Raw genomic sequence first — 20,957 nt, 5'->3', positions numbered from 1 at the left:
TTCAGTGACCACAAATAATGGAGAGGAATTATACTTGGTCACCTTTTAAAATTATCATATGTAAATGTGGTCCAGATGAAGTTTGGAAGCCGAGGGTAACAGATTTGCTTCTCTATATACACGTTTAAAACTGCACAGATTTTGTAGTTTTACTTTTGGATTTACAGATAGTGATACTGTTTATAACTCCCTATTGTCTTTATTCCTAAAGAGCTACCCTTGTTTAAGATTTTAGCTAGATTGGCCATCTGCTGTTGCTTCCTACTAGTCTTTAGTTTTTCTTCATGTAGTCAACCCAAAGCAATTCTTCTGTTCATTCCTGCTTTGGGAGTTTTACTTCGGGCCACTCGAAGAAACTGATTGAGTTTCTTCTCAGCATACATCTTAAACTACCAAACAGACTGCTTACTAAAAGCTCATTGTTGATAACAGTCTCTCCTGTCACAGTACTGCAAGATTAATTGTGCTGATTAATTTTAATTCCAGGTATATTTGTTAAATGTCTTCTCTCAGCAAGGCAGTGTACTAAATACTTTAGGAAACTTTAAAAAAAATAAGATAATAAAAATTTTAAATGTCTTCAGCCCATAGAAAGCATGTATGTAAATAGGCCAAAATCATGATATAGTTGCTATGAAACATGTAAAGTTAAAATGCAGGAATTCTGGGTAAGAGTATAATGTGATCACACATGTCTTTCTGCCCACTGAAATCCAGTTAGAAAACAAAATCTCAGTAGATGCTTTCTCAGAAAAATCACAAAGTGATGCACAAGATTAAAAGTTAAAAACAAATTCATGAATGTTCAAGAAAAAGATTATAAAATTGTAAAGGAAACCAATAATATTAGATGTAGAATTCAAGACAAACTTGTCAGGAACTTCCAGTTTCATGACTTGATCAACATTTCTGTGAATTCCCGTCTTATTTCCTTATGTCATCTTTAACTACTAGGTGTCTTGTGGGTCAACCAGTATGCAAGTCTCAGGTTCTTTATTACTTTCTGTTAGAAAATTGATCCTAAAATTTTGTGAAAGAAGATTGCCAAGTACTTGTGGAGGTCCTTGGGAGACATATGAATGGAATGAAACAGAAACATTTCTTTAAGTCCATGATCTGATTCTTTTAAAACACACACACACACACATACACACACACACACACACACACACAGTACTCACACTCTCCAACAAACATAGCCTCTCCCTAAAAACTCTGGACATTATGTATAAAATAGATATAAAAATCTGAAAAGTAGGGAGAGGAAGTTAGTTCATCTTAGGCCTCAGAACCCAAATAATATGACAGGATAAAAAGAAGCCTGATTTTTCTTATTAACATATATATTCTACAGTGGGTGTAGGAGAAACTGGCAACCCAGAAATACAGAGCACAGACAAAAGCCTCAAGACAAGTCTATCTTCTTTAGCCAAGGACCAGGAAGGGATAGCCTACTGAGACAGAAAACTTTTAGATAATCACTATACTCCAGCCAAATACACAAAAAAAATCACCCTGATTTGCAAAAACCAAGTGGGGTCTTAGAACTTCACCCTCCTCAAACACAACAAGGCAATGCCTCCCGATATGATATAGGTGCAGGTGTTGTGGAAACAATAAAAAGGCACTCCTCCCAGCTATAGCTGTATCATTGAGGATCCTAGACTCCCACCTTAACCCAGTGTAACAAGGAATTCCCTCATCCTACCACCTGTGGTCAACAAAAACCTAGTAGGGTCCTGTACATTGACCTTTGACTGTGTCCATCTTTCCTCAGCAAAGCAGTATCAGAGGAAGCTTGCTGTAACAGAATATTTAAATAACATCCAGGCTTTTTAATATACCTCAAATATCCACGTTTCTATTGAAAATATCTTGTATATTTCTGGCACAAGATATTTTCAATAGAAACGTGGATATTTGAAGTATATTAAAAGGCCAGAAAGAAAAAAAAATACCAGATGGTTTCACTTATAGGAGGAATGTAGGTGATCCAAATAAGGCCTCAGGAAAAATAAAAGTGATTATAATAAAGTAAAAATCAAACTCAACAGGCAACTATAAACAAGAGACATTCTGCAGGGGGTGGGGGAGAGGAGATCAAGGGGTGAACTGGTGGTGGGAATTCCATGGGGACTACACCTCAGATGATAAAGCATACATTGTATAAAAATGAAGAACGATGTAAAAACTATATAAAATAATAATAAAAAAATATCTTGTATCAAGAACCAGAAATGTTTCAACTTGAATTAGATAACACTGCTGTCAGAACCAATTATAAGCGTATTGAAACAAACGCAGAAATTTTCAACAAAATCTCACCTACTTTGATGATTTGGACCAATTAATTCCTTAAAAAACACATATCACAACTCACACAACATTGTATAGAGAATTTGAATAGCCCTATAACTTTTAAGAAAATTAAATTTGTAATTTTACTTTTTAAAAAAAAAAATTATTTGTTATTTATACAAGCACTGGGTACAGTCAGAAGCACGGGAAGGTGAGAGAATTCACCAGAGCCAGAGCGGGGAGCAGAGCAGGCTGAAGGACTGAAGTACACTGCTGAGGGGAACAGCTGGCGGCAGGTGAGGGCAGCAGGAGAGGTCTGTGCGCCATGTGGGACCCTCCTCCGGTGGCCGGGGAGCAGCTGGGAATCGAACCAGCGCTGCAGAGGCTGCGGGCAGCTTCGCAACCCAGCGCTCAACCGCTGCCCCACCGGGGATGCCCAAATTTGTAATTTTAAAATGAAAACCAGACCCAGTGGTTTCACTTGATACTTGTACCAAAAGAAGAATTTGCACTTTGTACGTAGTGTTGGCCAGAAAATACAAGATGAACTTTTCCTGTTTCATTTTATGAAACTAGTATTAAACTTGTTATCAAAATGCAGATCAAAACAGTACCCCCCCCAAAAAAAAAACACTACAGACCAAGATCTCATGAATAAAGATGGAAAAATTGCTTAAGTAAATGTGACTTATATGTAACAATAGGTAAACATTTTACAGAGTGACCCAGTGAACTTTGTCCAAAGTAGTCTTGAGTTATCACAAGAGTGTTAAAGCTTGAGTTAGAGTTCCCAGGCCACAGCAGTTGTGTTATATAGTTCGCTATTATAGAACTGCCCTTATCTAGCAGAGGTATTAACAGTATCACAGCAAACAATTATTGGGAGCTTCAGGACTGTTCAGTAGTAGAGGAGGAAGCTGGTTGGTAAAGATCCAAGGGTTACTTAAGCTGAATGTCCAAGGAGCTCTGCATGGAGTGTGTTTATATAGGCAAAAGGATTTATGCAAATGAGGTTTTCATCAGTACAACTCTGGTTTGTCAAGTGGTGATTGGTCAAATTTCAATCCTGGGTGTGGCTTGCCAGTGTGGTTTCATTTTCTTCCCTGCTGTGGACTTGCTGTGCATGCCTGGGCATGTCTCAACAAGCCAGGGGCACCTACAAGAGTAAAAAGTAGACAGTGGAAAGAGGAGAATACCCAGAACCACCCATCGCTATCACAGAACACCATTCAGGCCAGTATGGATAGGGAAGATTTAGTAAATGGTGCCAGAACAATTGGATATACATATGAAAAATTAAAAATACTACAAATATCTGTTTCAAACTGAATAAAGACCTTTATTACATAACTTAAAGCTTTTAGAACATATGGTGTATGTATAACAAATGGTGTATGTTATATAATTGGGAAGGGAAGGGGTCTTAAGACACAGGAAGCATTGGTGAAGAAAATGATTAATCAGTTCCGCTAACATGCTGATCTCATTAATATTTAAAGAAATGCAAACTAAAACTGAGATACTGTTACTTTACATTAAAAAATTCTGTTAATTCTAAGAGTTGGTGTTACCATTTTGGAAAATAGTTTGGCATTGTTTAGAAAAGTTGAACATGTGCTTATCCTATGACTCAGCCGTTCAGTGCCTAAGTAAATTCCCCAGAAAAGTATAAACATGTGTATGGAAGACATCTACAAGAATGTTGGTAGCAGCATATTTCATCATAACCCCAAATTGGAAGCAACCTAAATATCCATCAACAGTAGATTGGATAAACTGGCGTATGTTCATACAGTGGAGTATTGTAGCACAATCAACCCATACTGGGTAGGTTCATTACCGGTTCTAGCAGCTGTGTTGGTGTCTTCATGCTCTCCGCTGTAGCAAACAGTATATATCAAAATATAAGTTCAGTTCTCCTAAGGTCGGAAAGATAAAGAAGTTACTGGAACTGTTACGGAGCAGCCCCAATATAAAACGGGTTGCCTGGCTGTGGGTCCTCACCTGCACGCTTAAAAGGGACTTATTAATACTCCACTAGAGGCACACACAAAAGATTAATAAAAGGTTTATTTACAAGGGAAAGGGAATTGAGGAAATGTACAACTCAGGGAGAAAATAGGGAAATAAAGTCTTTAATGCGTCCTACCTGTTTCGTCGACCTGGAAACCCAAGGCACTCTCAGAAGTGGCCGGACGCTGTGAGCTGGTGGAGAGCCAAAAAAAGGGAATCCCCCAAAGCCCACGTGTCTGGTTTTATACCAAACCTGGCTGCTTAACCCCACCCTCAGGTTCCAGCCACCTTCCCTTTGGTGGTGATGGGATTTGTAGTTCCCAGTGTCTTTTGGCTTTGGTCAGGAGTGGGGGTGGAGTCCACAAAGCCTGTATGGAATTAGCTTTAGGACATCCTTTTCCCCCTAACAGTACCAGCAACGGGAGATCCCTCCCATCTGGCAATATACACGCCATTTTTGTGTCTGAAGATAATATTGTAGCTGGCATCAGTGGCCTTCCAGGTTGTGAGTACCACACTCGCTTTGCCAGCGCAGAGGCATCAGAGGGCTGTTCATGTAGCAAGAGTGGAGAGAGCTCATAATAGGTAACAAAGTCATCACAAATGTCCCCTTTAGGATTGCCTTCTGATCTGCCACCCCAGGGTGGGTAACATGCATCCGTGGCAGCCACTCTGCTGTCACGCATGGTGTTATTTGTAAATTGGCTTCCAGGCATGACCTCAAGGGGCTATCAGAGCCACCCAATGCATGTGGGGAGCCTGCACAGTCCAGGGCCATTTCCAGTCTACAGTCTGCCCTGGGTCCACTCCAGTCGGGGCTGGCAATAAAATGTTGCCCTGCTGTCCAAATCCAGGCTTTAATAAAATATCCGAAGTTTGTATCTGCAACTGGATGGGAGCAGCGGCACGATGCAGCAACACCTCCATTGGAGCCAGGGCTGCCCTTCCGGCTCCTCTCGTTTAGTGTTAATAGCACGTCCCACAGACGTGGGCTCCACCTGGCCAGCATCAGAGCAGGGGCAGTAGCTCTCAGTCCTTGCTTTAGCAGGCCGTTATAACGCTCTATGATCCCTGCAGCTTGGGATTATAGGGAGCGTGAAACTTCCATTCAACACCCATGTCCGTGGCCCACTGCTGCACCTGGGCTCTTGTAAAATGAGTCCCTTGGTCGCTCTCCACTACCAGCGGATGTCCATATGCAGCACATAGGCATGCCAGTGCTGCCAAAACTGCCTTTTGGTCCGCATGTGGAGCAGGGTAAGCTGCCAATAACCCGGTAGCAGTGTCCACATAGGTGACCACATACTATTGTCCAGCGGAGTGAGGTAGTGGTCCAATGATGTCAGTCTGCTAGCGTGTCAGGGGTACCTGCCTCCGCAACATCTGGCCTATGGATACAAAAGGTCTCCAGGGGTAAGTCCTGGAACACACTACACATTGTTCACAAATAGTCTGAAGCTCTTCTAAAGTTACAGGTAGACCCCGCGCATGCATAGTGGCCCACATTGTCTTTTGCCCTGCGTGGAGCAAGCGTCTTTGCAGCCACTGTGCAGCATCCCGCCCCAGAGCAGTTTTAAGCCATCGAACCCAGACTAGGGTGTCTGCTTCATTGTTGCCTGCTGAGGCCAATGATGCATGTCCTGTGACATGATAAACAGTCACCTGCTTCTGATGCCCTAGATCCCATAGATCTTCCCATAGAGCCTGGCCCCACAATGGCCGATGCATAACTGTCCAGTCATTTAGATTCCACGTGGCAATCCAGCGTCAGGCCCCTGTACACAGCCCAACTGTCAGTACAAATTACTAGAGGGGAAGGCTCATGGGCCACCACCATCCATACTGCTCGCAGTTCAGCCCATTGGCTACTCTGTCATGTCCTGGTTTCAAACCAAATAGAGTCCGTTTCTGGGTGTACAGCCACAGCTGCCCAAGAGGCTGGCTGGCCCCCGCTGGAGCCTTCCGTAGACCAGGCCTCCGCCGGAATCGGTGCTCGTCCCTCCTTGTAGGGACTAACTTCAGGTCCGGCTTCCACACAGGTTTCTGAAGTGGGTTCCATACTGACATGCATCCCCGGACCAGAATCTCCTGCAACTCTGCCCTGAAGGGGCTAGTTGACAGGGTGCAGCGCTGTTCTAGGCTGGCCCCCTGCTTTGCCAGGGTGGTCGTTTGACCAGTACCACTATGGGGCTTTGTCGTCCAGTTCCATACCTATCCGGCTTTTGGGTAGGTGGTCCTCACTAAGACAGGAGCTGTGGCAGTAATACTTCCAGTAGCTAGTAAGAATGCATATACCGCAACTTGCTGTTTTTCAATTAAGGAATACCTAATCTCAGCTCCCTTCCAGAGTTGGGACCAGAACCCAGTAGGCTATCATAGCCTCTCTGAGTTCTGCCAGAATCCCCACCCAAAGCCTTCCCGAGTCACATGCACATCTAGCTCACAGGGTCAGGCTGGGTCAAAAACCTGCAAGGCCTGAGCAGTCTTTATAGTTCATTTGGCTATGGCAAATGCTGCCTCAGCTGACCAATCCCACCTGGCCCCTTTACGTATCAACACATACAGTGGTCGTAGGAGCTGGGCCATGTGAGGTATAAATGACCTCCTGTAACCCAGCAGGCCCAGAAAGGCTTGCAGCTGCTTCACTATGGTTGGAGTGGGGAAAGCTTGTGCTTTATCTATTACAGCATCAGGGATAACCTTTGTCTTACCCAACCAAACAATTCCCAAGAACTTAACTGACAGTCCAGGCCCCTGCAGTTTGCTTTTGTTGATTGCCCAGCCACATGTTTTCAGGTGTGTCAATAAGAGAGGTATGCCTTTTCCAAATCTACAAGAGAGTCACTAGTCAATAAAATGTCTCAATGTAATGATACAAACACATTGAAGATGGCCTCTCCCACTGGGCCAGATCTGCTGCCACCAGCCCCTGGCACAGAGTAAGGCTGTTCAAGTATCCCTATGGGAGCACAGTAAATGTCCATTGCAGGCCTTCCCACGTGAAAGCAAACTGATCTTGACTCTCTGGAGCTATATCTACTGGGAAAAAAGCAGGGGAAGAAAAGCATTTGCCAGATAGGCTACAAAATGATACATGCCTAGCTCAAGGCTCAGATGATCCATCAAGTGTGCCACTGAAGGCACTGCAGCAGGCAAGGGGGAAATTACCTCATTTAACTCACGATAATGCACCAGCTGTAGTGTCATGTGCCAAGAGCCACTTGACTTCTTCACCAGCCACACCGGTGAATTGTAGGGGCTGTGGGCAGTATGCACAATGCCCACTTCCTCCAATTCTGATATTGTGCCCGTAATTTCCTTGTGTCTTCCAGGCAACTGATATTGCTTGGTATTAGTCACTTGCCTAGGGACTGGCAGTTGTATGGGCAGATGTTTAGTGTGTCCTCGCACCACTGCCTTTTCCACATGCACTGTAAGGCGAAACTCTACAGCTGTGGTCTCTAGCCATAAGCCATGTAGTACATCCACCCCCAGGATGTACTCCAGGATGGGCGATACATATACTTTAGACTCTTTGAGGGGTAATCGCCCAATCCCCAGGGATAGTCTCACTGCTGTCACCTTGACACTCTGGTCTCCATAGCCATCAATGTAACAAGCAGACCCTTGAAATTTTTCTGGATTTCCATAGAGCAGAGTACAGTCTGCTCCTTTGTCTACCAAAGCCAAAACTCTGCACGTTAGCCGGGGACCAGTGGATGGCAAGCTCAACATGTGGCCTCCGGTCCCCGCCCGTCCCCTGTGAAATGCTTGTAGTTGTCAGGACCACGAACATTCACGTTGAACATGGCCTGCTGCATCTCCAATTCCCGAAATACCTGTACCAGCTCGGCGTATGTCTGCCATCTGCTCACTGTTTCCGGCACGTCTCCTGCATCAGCCTATACTGTTCGTATGGCAGCCATTATCCATTCCAGCAGGGTATGATCTCCCTGGCCATACCACCACCTGTTCTGCAGCCTCTGTCTCAAGGATGGGTGTAAAGTTACTGAGGCCAGTCTCTCCATCTCTTGTGCCATACAGATAATCCCATCCACTCCCAGGTACCACAAACATAGCTGCTAGGCTGCCAAGGGTTCCCCTGGTTTCTGGTGGAACTGTTTGCCCAAGTCCACCAGTTCCACTTGGGTGTATGGTGGGTACGTAGTAAATTCTGTCATTTGTGGTGGTCCAGCAGCCTCACCCCTGGGCAGGCCCAGAGCATGGGACCAGCCTTCTCCTCTCCAGAGGAGTCTGGCATCTCCGGAGTCACAGGTTGGTTTCCCACTACTGGCTGAGACTTGGGCAAGGGGCCAGCTTCCCTCTCCTCCTCTCCTGAGAAGGAGTCTGGCATCTCCGAAGTCGCAGGTTGGGTTGCCACCACAGGCTGCAATTCGGGCAAAGGGCCAGCCTCCCTCTCCTCCTCTCCTGAGAAGGAGTCTGGTGACTTCAGAATGATGGGTTGGTTTCTCTGAACTTCTTCCTCCAGAATCCTCAAACGTTGTTGCAGTTTCTGCATCTCTTTCTGCATCTCACCCCTTACTTGCTGCATTCTGCATTGCTCTTTCTGACTAGATGCTCACAGAGCTGTGAGAAACACCCATCCCACAGCCCCTGCTGCCTCACAGGCACTGTATCTATCCAGGATCTTTTCTGTTTCGTATAGGGCCTGTTCCAACTGCACTGGGGATCCATCTACCTCTGACCATTCCTGGGGAAGTGCCCACTGGGAGTAGAGGCTGTCCACCCCGCAATCCCTCCCTAGGTTTCAAAGGGTTCCATATCTGTCTACCACAAGTTGTCCTGCTTTGAACCATCCTGCCACCTACGCCAAATGTAGTGCAACCAACCCATACCGGATAGGTTCATTACCGGTTCTAGCAGCTTTGTTGGCGTCTTCATGCTCTCTGCTGTTCATATCTGCACTCCGTCTCACTCTGCTGCACTCCTGCACACCTCCATCCTCTCCACTGCACCTCACCACACCCCCGTGCCACGCCATGCATGCCACACCACACGGCCCCACGCCAAGTGTGCATGCATGGTGGGAGGGCAGGAGAGCTGAAGCTGATACTTCCCCCAAAAGTATCATTCTGTTGGGAGGAAAGGATGTCCTGAACAAACTCCACAAACAGGCTTAGTATATAACCAAACATATGAGCTTGGGGGTGCTTGGTTTTTCACAGGCTTTCAGTGTGTTATTGGGGTCTCAGCTCAGCAGAACTGGTAGGATGCGTTCACCAATTTCTCTCTCCCTCTCCCTGAGTTATTCCTTTCTTCATTTTCCCCTTGTTATAAAGAAACCCTTTATTAACCTTTTTTTGTGTGTGCCTGCCGTTGAGTCTCATCATAAGTCGCTTTTAAGGTCTTGGGTGAGAACCCACAGTCAGGCCAACCCATTTCACATTGGGGTTGCCCTGTAACAGTTCCATGGGGATAACTAATGATCTATAGCTACACATATTGGTATCAGTTATTATATCAAAAGGCAAACCACATGAGATTATATGCACTGTGGTTTATTTTATATGAAGTTCAGTAAGAAGCAGAACTGAAGAATATGACTAGGATAAATACCTCGATTTTGAAACTAAAGAAAGCAAGGGAATGATATTCACAGATTGTAGAATAAATAGTTACTTTCTGTGAATGAGAAAGGGAAATGGGTCTGGGGAGGGATTTAAGTAGTGGCAGTGGGTCGTGGCTACACTGGTGCTCACTTTGTACATCCTTTATACACCTTCGTTATTTGATAAATTTCAGAAGATGAGTTCTTTGCACTAGTAACTTTATTATCTTAATGAAATGGTTGACTTTTTTTAAAAAGGAAAATACAAATAACCAAATTGGACAAAAGGAGTAAAAGACCTGTATTACCAATGTTATGGAAATGGTTTCAGGTTAGCTGCTACAAATATGTGAGTTGGAACCTGATTCAGTTTTTAGAACTTCTGCATTTTCATAACTCTTAAACATGCCAACTGAACACATTACTGAGATCTCAAAATTGTCATGTCTGAAACTAGTCTTTTCATCTTTCTGTATTTCTATTATTACTAGTCTCACTAGTCTCTTTACTCTTTTTTTTAAGATTTATTTATTTACTTATGCATACAAGAGCTGGGGTACAGGCCAGATATGCAGGCAGTGGGGTGTGTGAGAGGACTCACCAGAGAAAGAGTGGGAACAGAACAGGCAAATTGATCGAAACACACTGCTGAGGGGCGCAGCGGGCAAGACAGGAGAGGTCTGCCACGCCATGTGGGTTGCTCCCTGGCCCTCCAGGAATCGAACTCGTGCTGCAGAGGCTGCGGATTGCTTCATAGTGCAATGCTTAACCCCTTGCACCACCAGAGAGGCCCTATTCTCTTTATTCTTGATTGACTTCTTTTAGTTGATCTTTGATCATATTAAATAACATTTCCATTTCCCAAGCTGTCCTCCTTTTACTGCTCCACAGGACCTCGTGTCCTTTAACAATATCAAAATAGAGGTGACCAAACATGAATCTGTTCAACTTACCTTTCCTAGGCTTAAATGTTTCTGTATTATCACTTCCCCTCCTCTCTCAATTTTCAAGCCAGTATAATTTTTATCACTTCACACTGACCCTGCTCTCTTCTAATATGCTTCAAGTTTTTCTTCTTACCCTGATGACTCTTGTCATTATCTTCCATCATTCTTCCCACTTTTCTTCCTTCATCTTAAGGGAAACAACAACAAAAACCTTAAATGTAGTTCTTCCCTAAGTGCCTTCCTTAAAATGTACCTTTCATCTTATCAATTAGTATGTAAAATGAGCATTTACATGACTTAGTATATTTTCTACTTAGGCTAATAATATTACTACCCTTTCAAACACAGAAAAAATTGGAATTTTTTCAATTTGAATGTATTGTTCCATGTATGTCCATGAGGTTAACAAATTCTGCTCATTTTTTTTTAAAGAATTATTTATTTATTTACACAAGCACTGGGTACAGTCTGAAGCGCAGGAGGGTGAGAGGATTCACCAGAGCCAAAGCGGGGAACAGAACAGGCAGACGGACGAAATACACTGCTGAGGGGAGCAGCGGGCGCGGCAGGAGAGGTCTTCGCGCCATGTGGGACCCTTGCCAGCAGCCAGGGATTGAACCGGTGCTGCAGAGGCTGCGGGCAGCTTTGCAGCCCAGCGCTCAACTGCTGTGCCACCGGGGAGGCCCAAATTCTGCTCATTTTGCTCTCTAGTAATTCTCGTCTTCCCTCATTTCCATTGAGCTAGCAAGGACTTGCTTAAGAACTGCAAATGGTTCTTCATGGTCAGTGGTGCAAAAATAAATTCTTGGCTTCCTTGCTAGCTACATTTCCAGCAATAAATAGATCCATTATCCGTGAGACCTCTATGCCCAACAAATGAACTATATTTTGCTATTTTTTGATAGTTGCCGAATTTGTTTCCCCTCCCTATTTACTCGCTTTACAAACACCCCCTCTCCCCTTCACCTCTTCTCCTTCCCTTAACAGTGAATCTCAGAAAAAAATTATACATAATGATAGATAAGCAAAAGTTGCCTGTTTCCAGGCTAAATTCTTATCTGCAAAGATTTCTGTAGCATTTCATGTGTATCTTTTATTACACTTGCTTCTGCGTAGCATTAAAATGAACTTGAATAAGTGTATTTCTACCAACTAGTGTTTGCTTATTGGGGTCAAGGAGTCATCTTTATTCCATCTTCGGAGTTTGGGGCATGATCTCTACTGTTCATGTGAATTAATGGGAAAAAAAATACAAACCAAAACAACACATTTTCTCTTCATTAACGTTTTTATTGGGGGTGTGGGGAGGAAGTACTAAAATTGAATTTTAGAATTAAAAATAGTCTTGCCAGTAATTTATTCCAAGATCATAGTTTTATGGATGGTAAAAATGTGCCTCCAAAATTTAACTGCCCAGTATTACAGTGCTCAAATTGTTTGTGGCTTCTGAAACCTTTAGCTTTCATATTCTTTCAGAAGCAATGCTATTGATTTGAATACTTTTAAAAGTATTCATCCCTCCTTCACCCCTTAGGCCTGGGATGGGGGGAGGAGGGGAGGGACATCCTAAATTGTGGTTGCCACTACACTCATTGAATAGGAGTCCTTAGGCAGAGATGGCATCATTTTCTTCATATAGTCCCATAAAAATTCCCTTTGTTCTCATTTCCCTTTTCTTTCTAAGCAGAGTCTGCCCCCTTGTTCTTATTTTTTGCTGTTTTTCCTTAGTCCTTGTAGCTAGCAGGAAATCTTTCTTATTTATGCAATGTCTTTGTACATATTGTATAGTTTGATAGTTATTTGGGTTTAAGAAACTGTCATAAGGAGGTGTGTTTGTCTTATATTTATCTTTATCCTTAAAATCTGATTTCCAAACAAATATGTCTATAATTTACTATTCCCAAGGACATAATCTTTTTTATTGTTTTTGTAGTGGAAAATTAGAATGATAGGAAACTTTCCTTCTAACACTCAATTCACTATTTTCTCTTATCCTCTAGATGGCTGAAGTGTACGACTTTGGTACCTCAAATTGACATTTGTCTGTTTTGCCTATGATTTGTGCTTTCTGAATACTACCAAATTGTCTGGATAAATACTTATCTGGACCATTTATTCTGATAATGCTTTACATGTATGTTCTGACAAGTTTCTCTACATTTTCTGATTACTTACTAACATCCGAAAAGCAGCTGAAGTGAATCTTATAAAAGTAGAGGGACCATATTACATTGTTTCAAAGATTTTTTTTTTCTTTCAAGAACTGTTTTGGACTTGAGTCCAGTTGCCAATAATCTGAATATAGATTCCCTCACACTGAACAGTTAATGACTCATCCTGTCCTTCCTTAGTCATTTTGGGTTACTTTGCAGAATACAATGGTACTTGATTTTTTGAAACACATTAGTGACTGTGTGTTTCAGTTCAGTAGTAATATTTATTGATGTTTAGAATTATACTAGTCAGCAGGGAGAAATGCCAGGTGAAAAAATAGGACATGTTTGTGAGTAGGGCGTCTATTCCATTTTTTTCCTTTGAGTTTCTGAAGCCAAGTAATGGTTAGAATGAAATAACTGATGGAGATTATGTTTGTGTTTGTTGCATGAGGGTATTTTATCACTGGTTGACATTGTCCTATTGATACTGTTTGAACAATTTTTTTTATATCATTTAGAAATATTTTATGCTCATGGTTGGTGGTTTTAAATTATGAAGTAGAAAAATAAGTTTTGTCTAATGTTTATCTAGCATCCCTTTCCAAAATGCCTTTGGATTCTCTGTTGTTTAAGGATCCTGTAGTTCAACTGTGTAAAACAGGAAATACGGTTGTTATCTTTATTTGAAAGCCTCTTTATGTAAAGCTTCTTTAGGGAACTAGACTGAAAATAAAACAAGCAATAGAAAGCTTAATTTTCTATAGCTTTGGTATCATTTTCTTTGACTCTGTAGTCTCTTCCTTTTTCATGACTCAGAAAATAGTTATTAGGTGCATATCCAAAATTTTTCAAGGTTGATAATGTACTTTCACAATTATTAAAATAAAACAAAAAACCCCAATGACTCTGAACCCATTTATGTCATTTTGTGTCATCACATTTCAGTTAAACAATGTGATCTTCCTGTGACTGTAAATTTATCCTTATTATGTCACCTTTATAAATTATCCTACACACAGCTTAATTGTACTGACACATTCATTCCTTTTCATGTATTAAGTGTTGAAGTGTTATTACCATATTAATAACATGTTGCTTGCTATGAAAATTCCAAAACTTTGCCAAGCCTTAATAACCAAGATGATAAGGAGAGTCTTTGTCTATTTTTTGAGGGAAATGTAAAATCATTGATTTATCTGTAAAAAAAATCTTTCACAAAGGTATTTTTTTTAAAAGATATTGAATTAACTTGCCCTTTTTTTATTGAAGATCCGTGCTTAATTCATCCTTTAGATTTGGAAAATTCTCAGCTGTTATTTCATTGAGTAGGGTCTCTGCTTCCTTCTCTCTCTCTTCACTTCTAAAATACACATTATCCTTATGCTTCCTCTTCTAGTTGTGTCTGATTTTCCTCAGAGTTTCCCCATTTTTACTGTATCTTGTTTCTTTCTAATTGGGTGATTTGTGCACTTGTGTCTTCTATTTCTGAACTACTTCTGCCAGTTTAATTACGTTTCAAGCACTTTATTTCTCTTCAGTTCATTCAGACTCCCTTTTTTGTATTCTTTGAATATTGTCATTCTCGTTGGTGGTGAACTCTGTTCCTGAATCGCCTTCCTAAGGTTTTGCACCTGCCTCTCTGCCTTTGACCTCCCAGTAGCTCATTTAGCATTTTTAGTATTGTTATTTTAAAGTGTTTTCTGATAGGTTTTCTGTTTCTCTATTCTATATATGTCCCAGAACTTCTGTTCTCACTTTGCCTCTCCATCTTGTGTTCACATTTTTCCTTCCTTCCCAGGTAAGTGTGCAGCCTTATTTACTTCTTTATTATGGTTGGTCTGCTGCAGGTTTTGTTTGGTTTCTCTTTTTAGTTTACCTTGGAGTGAAGTGGGGGCGGTAGAGTGGGGGGCTTAAATACTTGATCTCAGTTTTGTTGAGTGGGGTTAGTCACATCTGCCTTCTCTCATATCAGGCTCTGTTTAGTGCTTCCGTTGTCCTTACTTCCCATCCCAACTCCCTGTTGCTCCTCTCTGCAGTAGATTGTGATCTTTGAATCCTGAGTCTTGTGGTAAGCCTCAATCCTGAGGCTCTAGCTCTGGTCCACAGTGCTCACACTCAGGGACTCAGGTGGGCCTGGTAAGCAGGATGCACCCAACGAGAATGTGTGCCTGTTGCCCCATTATGGACATAGCCACCATGGCCGCCTCCACCCACACTGCCTCCTGCCGCGTAGGGACCTGGGCTGCAAGTGCTGCATGCCTGCTTGGTACTTTCCAAAAGAGCTGGTTAGTTCTCTCCCCAGGTCCTTTTCCATACTGTTGTTCCCTGTAAGGAGCCTCACGTGACTTTGCCTGGCAACTCTTTGATCTGTTCCTTCTGGGAGACGAATGGAAGGAGAGCTTTCCTTGACCATGTTTGTTGGAGTTCCTAATGTCCTAGCTTACCCTCCCATCCACACGACTACACCCCCTTTCAAAAAAGCTCCTCCAGGGAAACTTACTGTGCCCTGGAGTTCCCTGTCAGTATGCTATGGCTAGCCAGCCCTCAACCCATTCTGCTTTCACTGCTTGCCTTTGTCTCCTCTCTCTATTTCCCTGCAGCAAGACACCAACCTTAGTGTGTGCACTAAGTTGTCCTGGGGCTCTGCTGGGGAACTTAAGAATCTCTATGAGCAAATTTTTTTTATAGTTGTTTTTAGGGAAAACGGTAATCTCAGGCTCTATTTCACCATGAGTTAGGCAGCCATGTCATGTTTTTTGAAGTCGTCTTCCTGTCATTTGTCACATTAAGTCAGTTGACATTCAAGGTTCTTTTTCCTTCAAAGTAGTTCATTATGCTATGATTTAAAGTTGTTAGAGTTCCTTTTAGAACAAATAAGTACTTTTAAGTTAGTTAGCAGTTAACATTTATGAATCAAAAAATCCAAGCCATTTTATAACTTCTGTCGCTCACTCAGCATGTTGGATTCCCATGTTATGTTTAAATTGTTTTCTAAGTGATTTCATGAGTTTTTTTCATGTGTAGGTGTTACTGAACTACTCCAGAAAGTCATAAATCTTTTGGGGAATGTGGAGTTGGAGAGGATTAGAGTATAAACACTTAAAATCTGCTACAGGTTTATGCAGGAAAGAAAAAACTACATTTTTAGTCTTTGACCGTTGTTGGTGGTTAAAAAAAAAAAAAAAAAAAACCAAGCTAGCTTTTTTAGCTCAAGTTTTGTTTTATTCCGTGTGCAGGGCAACTTGAAGATGAGTTAGAACTTAAAATTGAAACTGTTTCTGAATGATTGATTATAGGTTTGTAGCTGAACAATTAAGTCTTAAAGTTACATTTGTCATATCTAGTTACTGCTATCAGATGGAAGTTCTGTTTCTTTTCATCTTGCTGAGCTTTCAGATTGTGAAATGGTGTAATTTGCTCTGAAATTCGGTGATTTTTTTTATCCCCTCTTGCTGGGAGCAGACACATTTAATTACAGAAAGCTGTTTGTCATAGAATTATTTTCTTCTAACACATCTCTAGCACTTTTAAAAATTCTGATCATAATTACATTGCTGGCAAGATAAACTGCTAGTAATTATATGCAGAATTAACTAATATGAGTAAAATCCTCTGTAAGATGCCTCTGAGACAATTCTCAATTGCTGTTCCTAATTTTTGATTTTAGGGTATATCTCTGGTGTTGGTTGAATGTGATCAATATTTCCTTCTTTTCTGAGCCTGAGAATCTTATTACAAAAAGACTTGGCAAAATTTATTATTAGAAAATGTCAGACATTTGAATATTTCTCAAGGAATGAGTTACTTTGTATCATCAGATTTTCAGATAACATGAGAGTTAACTTGGGTTATACATTGTAAAAAGTATGTCTAGACTTCTTGCATAAGAAATCATAAAAATTTCATAGGGATTTACTAGTGGGAATTTTTCTTAGCTTTAAGATGAAAATATCTTTTGAGTGCCTTAGGATGGTCTTTGTATAGCCTTACAAATTAGGTTACCTGTTTTTATAGAATTGAATGTCATTGAGAAAATATGCATTGCATTTTAGCCACTAACAATAATTTAGATACAGTTGGATGCCCAAAGCAAATTTTCTAATATTTTGAGATTTTTGCCAGAGAGACCATTTTTCATTCCTACTAGCAATGTATGAGAGTTGTAGCTGTTCCACATTCTTGTGATTGTCATTAAATTTTATGTAGTAGATGTATAGTGATATTTCTTTGTGTTTTACATTTGTATTTCCTAATTACTAATAATGTTTAGTTTCTTTCATAGGATTATACATTATTTATATATCTTTTGTTGGTTAAATAGCTGATTCTTAGTTCATTTAAAAATGTGATCATTGGTATGAGATTATGCTACTTATTTATACATACTGGATATACATGCTTTACCTGATGTTTTACAAATATTTTCTTCCAGTCTGTGACTTGACATTCCATTTTCTTAGCTGTGTTTATTAAAAAAAAAAAAAAAGTTTACAGCAGCTCTCATCCCAAGACTGCTTGCCCACCTGTGACTGTGCAGGCAGTTCTTTTCACAAACCTTTTGTCTTTGCAAAGCAACAGCATCATCTACTCCTGCCTGCTTGTGTCTGTGCAGGCATCTTCTTCTCCTTTTCCCATTTTTTTTTTAAATATAATAAACCTGTCCTTTTGGACATAAACAAATAGTTTACATTAAAATAATTTTTCCATTGACATAATTTTAGATTCACACAGAAGTTGCAAAAATTGTGAAGCATTTCTGGGTCTCCTTTACACTGCTTCACCCAGTGACAGCATTTGACATTTGTCATAATTGTAGTATAATTTTCAAGTTCGGAAAGTTCCTATTGATACAACAGTTTTAACCAACAAGGAAACTGACATTATCACATAATTATTAACCAAACTACAAACTTTATTCTGATTTTACCAGTTTTATGTAAATTGTGTAGTTATATGTAAATTTATCACATGTAGTAGTGTAACCACCACAAGTATACAGAATTATTTCATCACCCCAGTGAAACGCCTTCATACTCTTTATCTATTTAATCACACCCTCCCCGGCCATTGTGATCTGTTTCCTTTACTGTAACTTTTTTTTTAAAAGAAAATTATGTAAATAATATAACATGTAGTCTTTTGATTAAACCTGCTTTCTAAGCAAATGAATAATGGTCATTAAAGTGACAGTTCTGTGTATTGTAGGTGCCATGAGGTTAGGCCAAACTAATGAAGTCAGACTACTTTCAGTAAAGAGTTTCTTTGCCTTCCATCTAAACCAAATCATTGTTCCAAAATTCATTAAGTTTATCATTGTTCCTTCTAAGTCCTCAGTTGGCCTCTTGAACAGCTCTCAGTTGTCATTATGTAAATGCATCTGTTCCATTTCCATGTTTTTTTCACAGCTTATGTCCCAATTATATTTAAAGTAGAAATACATAGAAATACCACTGTGCACTAAGACCCACTCCAGCCTTAGTTGTCCACCATTTAACTGTGAAGTGAGAAGAGTGTAGCAATTTCTTACAAATTGTAACTTTGTATTATCAAAACTTATCAAAGTATATAGTTAAAATCCGTGAATTTCTTGGGGACTTTGGACATATATTTCTTCTGTCTAAAAAGCTTTTGCTCCCTGCCTGATTAACTCATACTCAGTGTTCCTATCTTGTTCAGTGTAGTTAGTGTAGACTTGATTTCTAAAGCATTCTGCTGTTTTTTCTTTCATTCCTCTTATCACAGCCATAGATAATCAGGCAGGTACCAAACAATGTAAGATCTCCTTTGGCTCCTAACTGGGAGCTCTGTGAGGTGATTACTATTGTGTTCAGGTGTGTCAGTAAATATTGTGTGACTAACTGTAAGTGACAGGAGTTCTCTGTCACCTTTTCATGAGAGTGGCAGCTGAGGCTTCAATGAAGAGGACCACTTACTAGTGGCTATCACTGTTTAGCCCCTGCCAGAGCTTCATTCAGATTTCTGTATGGGCACTATGGACCCCACTCCTGCTGGTGGATCACCCTGTTCTGAGAATAGAGAAGGCTTGTTATTACTCCTTTAGCGGAAAGGGAAATCTGTCCTATATATGTTGCTAGAGCTATTCAACTTTTTCTTTGATTTCCAGCAAGTTAGAGAACTGAAAAACCTGTTAGCTAGCGTGAAGCACCACAAAGTGCCCCTTTTTCTCCGGATTCTTCATCTTACCTCCTTCAAGTAAACTTTAGGAATTCTCATCTGCACACATAGTTCGACTACTTGAAATGTAGACACCTTCAGCTCTGCACTCAGCCTCTGAGCCTATGTACAGATTATCAGAGACCATTAATAATATTGTTTCCGGGCCTCCCATGGTGGCACAGCAGTTGAGCACTGGGCTGCAAAGCTGCCTGCAGCCTCTGCAGCACCGGTTCGATCCCTGGCCACCGGTGAGGGTCCCACATGGCGCGACAGATCTCTCCTGCCACGCCCACTGCTCCCCTCAGCAGTGTGTTTCGTCAGTCTGCCTGTTCTATTCCCCGCTCTGGCTCTGGTGAATTCTCTCATGCTCCCGCGCTTCTGACTGTACCCAGTGCTTGTGTAAATGAATAAATAAATCTTTAAAAAAATAATACTGTTTCCAAGCCCTGGGCAGTTTCCAGGATAAATATATAGAATATTTAAGAAAAGTCCTGATACCCAACACTTTCTGAAATTATTCTCTTCCCACTTCTGTTTCCCTACTCTGGTAGGAAATAGAGAATTCAAGTTAAAGTAGAAAATTAGTCTGTATTTCAGCATCCTATTAGTCTGTATTTCACCTGAGTGTTGCAGTCATTATGAAATCTCTTTCCTTTAAACTATGGTCTGTCTACTTAGGCAGAATTTGTGAGACTTGTCATTTCAAACAGTGCTCTCCGGAGTGTTACAAGACTAATTTAGTTATTGATTTTGGAAATGTTTCTCCAGGCCTGCCTTTAATTCATTCAGATCATTTATTTAACTCCTCAATTGCTTCAGATTCATTTATCTTCTCTTTTCAAATTACACTGTTGGAGTTCTGTTTATTTTTAACTCAACCCTAAGAATCCACATTAATTTTAATTGTATCTCTTTCATATAGGGTATTACAATAGCTGTCTAGTTTTCCTCTTCCAACTCTTATTGTCCCTCCTCTCATAGTATATAATCTTTGAGTAGCAGCCAGGGGTCTTACTCTCCATTGTGTGATGGCTTCCATTCAACTCTGTTCGAAGTCAGTTCATGAACCTCCAAATTATTCATCTGGTCCCAGGACACTATACAGTGCCTAACATATAGTAGGCACTTAAGATTTGTTGACTATTTGTTCATCAAATATTTTGCTGAATTATTTCTTTGCATTGTAATGTAAGTATTTTCAGGATTTTTGTTAATTGTGTTAGTGTTGTCTTACAACCACATATTCACACACACGAAACAGTAATTCTTTAGTCATAAATGGTTGGTTTATTTTGTGATGTCATGAGTAGATTGGAATTACCTTACCTGCTTTTTCGATAGGTCACTTTCATCTAGTAAGGATGGATAATAGATTTGTCAATAACCAAATCTCAAATGGGTAGGAAAAGCCTGCATTGGCTTTTAATCAGACATATAATAAAGAAATGTGATCAATCTGAGTTTATTTTTGATGTCCCCAATAGTTCAGAGCAGTGTTTTGTTTCATATCCTAATATACTAAATGCCTGTCTTAAAGATTTATTTATATAAGAACCGGGGTACAGGGCAGATGCGCAGGAGAGTGAGAGGATTCACCAGAGACAGAGTGGGTAACAGAACAGGCAGACTGACAAAATATACTGCTGAGGGGAGCAGCGGGTGAGACAGGAGAGGTCCGCCCCGCCATGTGGGATTCTCACTGGCCGGCAGGGATCAAACCCGCGCTGCAGAAGCTGCGGACAGCCCCACAGTGCGGCACTCAACTGCCTGCGCCACCAGCGAGGCCCTGTTTTATAT

General features: G+C 41.0%; 1 protein-coding gene across 4 annotated transcripts in view; it reads left to right on the top strand.

Annotated features, from left to right (window-relative positions):
- MAPK8 (mitogen-activated protein kinase 8) overlaps window positions 1-20,957 on the top strand; it is a 66,162-nt gene that overhangs the window by 14,987 nt on the left and 30,218 nt on the right. The window lies entirely within an intron of this gene.

Source organism: Talpa occidentalis, unplaced genomic scaffold (assembly GCF_014898055.3).
Source record: "Talpa occidentalis isolate TD23 unplaced genomic scaffold, MPIMG_talOcc4v2.1 talOcc4.8, whole genome shotgun sequence".
NCBI lineage: Eukaryota > Metazoa > Chordata > Mammalia > Eulipotyphla > Talpidae > Talpa > Talpa occidentalis.
Note: the sequence above shows the minus strand (reverse complement) of the source record. Positions and strands in the feature narration are given on the sequence as shown.